General features: G+C 39.0%; 1 pseudogene; it reads left to right on the top strand.

Moving 5' to 3' along the window:
* The first annotated feature begins 2,453 nt into the window (after window positions 1–2,453).
* On the top strand, window positions 2,454–2,887 carry LOC132483619 (large ribosomal subunit protein eL29-like; annotated as a pseudogene).
* The last annotated feature ends 576 nt before the right edge of the window (window positions 2,888–3,463 follow it).

Here is a 3,463-nt window from a genome sequence, read left to right as displayed (position 1 = left end):
CTGACTCAATCTCAACTAGATTTTAGGTTTGAAAGGATGAGATAGTCTCCTTTATGGATACCGCCATGTGGTCATCATCTTCTGTAGTAGACATATTGGGTTGGCCAAAATGTTCATTCAGTTCTTTCTGTAAGATGGCCGTAGTTGTGCTTAGTTGTCTTTAACTTCATTTGAAACAATTTTGTTAGATTGTGTGTGACAGCCGTCATATCAGAGTGCATTTAAAAACAGAGATCAAAAATGGTGAATTTTTGCATAGCCATTTTAATATTGAAGATGGAAGGAAAAAGCAACATTTTCAGCATATTATGCTTTATTATTTCAAGAAAGGTAAAAACATAACTGAAACACAGAAAAAGATTTGTGCAGGGTATGGAGAAGGTGCTGTGGTGCTATGACTGATTAAACGTGTCAAAAGTGGTTTGCAAAGTTTCGTGCTGGAGATTTCTCGCTGGAGGATGCTCCATGGTTGGGTAGACAAGTTGAAGTTGAAAGCGAGATATTAATTGAGAAGAATCAACGTTATACCACGCAGGAGATAGCCGACATACTCAAAATATCCAAACCAAGCACTGAAAATCATTTGCACCAGCTTGGTTATGTGAATCGCTTTGATGTTTGGGTTCCACGTAAGTTAAGCAAAAAAAAAAAACCTTCTTGACTGTATTTTTGCGTGCGACTCTCTACTTAAACGTAACGAAAACATTCTGTTCTTAAAACAAATTGTGACAGGCAATGAAAAGTGGATACTGTACAATAATGTCGAACAGAAGAGATCGTGGGGTAAGCGAAATGAACCACCACCACCACCACCAAAGGCCGGTCTTCATCCAAAGAAGGTGATGTTGTGTATATGGTGGGATTGGAAGGGAATCCTCTATTATGAGCTTCCTCCGGAAAACCAAACGATTAATTCCCACAAGTACTGCTCCCAATTAGACCAACTGAAAGCAGTACTCGATGAAAACTGTCCAGAATTAGTCAACAGAAAACACATAATCTTCCATCAGGATAGCGCAAGACCGCATGTTTCTTTGATGACAGGCAAAAACTGTTACAGGTTGGCTGGGAAGTTCTTATTCATCTGCCGTATTCACCAGACATTGCACCTTCACATTTCCACTTATTTCGGTCTTTACAAAATTCTCTTAATGGAAAAATTTTAAATTCCCTAGAAGACTATAAAAGGCACCTGGAACAGTTGTTGCTCAAAAAGATAAAAAGTTTTGGGAAGATGGAATTATGAAGTTGCCTGAAAAATGGCAGAAGGTAGTGGAAAAAAAGGATGAATACGCTGTTCAATAAAGTTCTTGGTGAAAATGAAATATGTGTCTTTTATTTTTACTTAAAAACCAAAGGCACTTTTTGGCCAACCCAATATTTCTCTTTTCATTGTTTAGTAGCCAACACCCTCTTCCCTGATCTCCTTTGGGGTATGAGTGGGAAGAAATGGCCACCTCTCACTATTGCAGGAACCAAATTCTCCAACTGACTGCCCTGGTGTGCTTCAAGGAGACTTTTAAAGCTAAAAGTGTGACACAGGCTTAGGAATAGCTAAGAGGTCAGATTCATAGCTGTCAGTAGCTGTAACTTACAAATCTGCTGCCTGTTCTTGCACTGTAATATATTCGTTCTGATTTCTGCTGCTTGGTTCTTCAGACGTCCCATAATCCCTCTCTGTATTCCAATCTATCTCAACATTCCCTAGATTCTAAGAGCTCCAATATCCTTTAAATAATTTTTTTTCAATCAAGATTTTCAGAGTTAGTCTTTATTGCTTGCAACTAAGACATATGTGGCTATTCAGGGTGTTTTGGAAATTTCTGTATCCATAGTAGGAGATCCAGCTGGCTCTGAGTCCTGATGCTTCTAATATGGTTGACTTGAGCTCAGTACTTAATACAGGAGCTAGATAATTACTAGAAGCAAATGCATTGTCTCTTACCTTCAGGAATATCATGTAGACACACTCCTTTCTAACGGCTAACTTGATTAAAAATACTATTTAGGGTGGGTTCCATTTTGACTTTCATGCTAGTAACAACTCTTTAAGAAACGTTTTGCTATAGATATTACTTCTATTAGAAATAAGCTGTTTCTCATTTACTCATTTAAAAATTCATTCAATAAATAGTTATTAAGCTAGTATGTGATCAAACATCATGTTTAGAACTGGGAACACAGTGATAAATTATGCTCTTATGCTCCCAAGGAATCGTTACATTTTACTTAATCTCTGGCTTTGTTGAAATAAAAATTCATTGACTTTATTGAGTCTTCTTAATGCCATAAAGATTGGATATATAAAGTAAAAGAATACATGATTGCTGTCTTTAATAAGTTTAGAATATAATGCAGATCATACAATTAAATAGTTGAGTACAAAGTAAAATTAAGAATGCTATGGTCTTCAGGTCCCAGGAACTTTGGGATTTGCAGGCCCCGGTGTAGACATGGCCAAGTCCAAGAACCACACTCACACAACCAGTCCCGAAAATGGCACAGAAACAGCATTAAGAAACCCTGATCAGAATGATATGAATCTCTTAAGGGGGTGGACCCTACATTCCTGAGGAACACACACTTTGCCAAGAAGCACAACAAGAAGGGCCGGAAGAAGGTGCAGGCCAACAATGCCAAGGCCATGAGTGCACACGCTGAAGCTATCAAGGTTCTCATAAAGCCCAAGATCCCAAAGGGCAGCAGCCACAAGCTCAGTTGATTTGCCTAAATTGCTCACCCCAAGCTCAGGAAACATGCTCATGCTCCCATCGCCAAAGGTCTCAGGCTCTGCTGGCCAAAGTCCCAGGCCAAGCCTCAAACCAAGCCCAAGGCTGCAGCTCAGGCTCCCGAAGGTCCCCAGGCCCCCACAAAGGCTCCACAGTAGAGTCCTTTATCTACCTATGTGAGGACAGAAAAATTAGTGTGACCCCTAGGCGTGGTCTGCATGGGGCTTGTGTTCTAAGAAGTGATGGTAGCAGAAGGGAAGCAAAAATTAAAGCATCAGGGAAATTACTCAAGAATTGATGATAATTAAGCCAAATTTTGAAGTTAGACTAAGGTGAGAATGAAAATTATTCCAGGCCAAAGCAGTATGTATGACATAAAGAAGTAAAAGGTTCTCATGAATAAAGCTAACTATAAGCTTTATGTCTCCAAAGGTCAAGGTGGTAGCAATGGAGAATAAGGCAGAAGAAGGCTTTTCCCTTGTGGTTTCTTCCTTTGGTCAGGTTACCCTACTGCTAAGGTACACCTCCATCAACAGACTACTATACCACATAGGATTTCTTTTTGAGTTAAAACTATCATATATGTAAGGGTGTCCTTTGGAAAATTTGCCTTTACAACTTATTAAGTGGTTAAAAAGGCCTGTAACATTTTAAATATCTACCAGCAAAATGCCTGAGTTCTCTTTATTCCACACTCTTTATTAGCAATAGGTATTAATACCCTTATCTAAATT

Source organism: Mesoplodon densirostris, chromosome 1 (assembly GCF_025265405.1).
Source record: "Mesoplodon densirostris isolate mMesDen1 chromosome 1, mMesDen1 primary haplotype, whole genome shotgun sequence".
Taxonomy (NCBI): domain Eukaryota; kingdom Metazoa; phylum Chordata; class Mammalia; order Artiodactyla; family Ziphiidae; genus Mesoplodon; species Mesoplodon densirostris.
The sequence above is the reverse complement of the archived record's forward strand: the minus strand, read 5'-3'. Positions and strand labels throughout refer to the sequence as shown.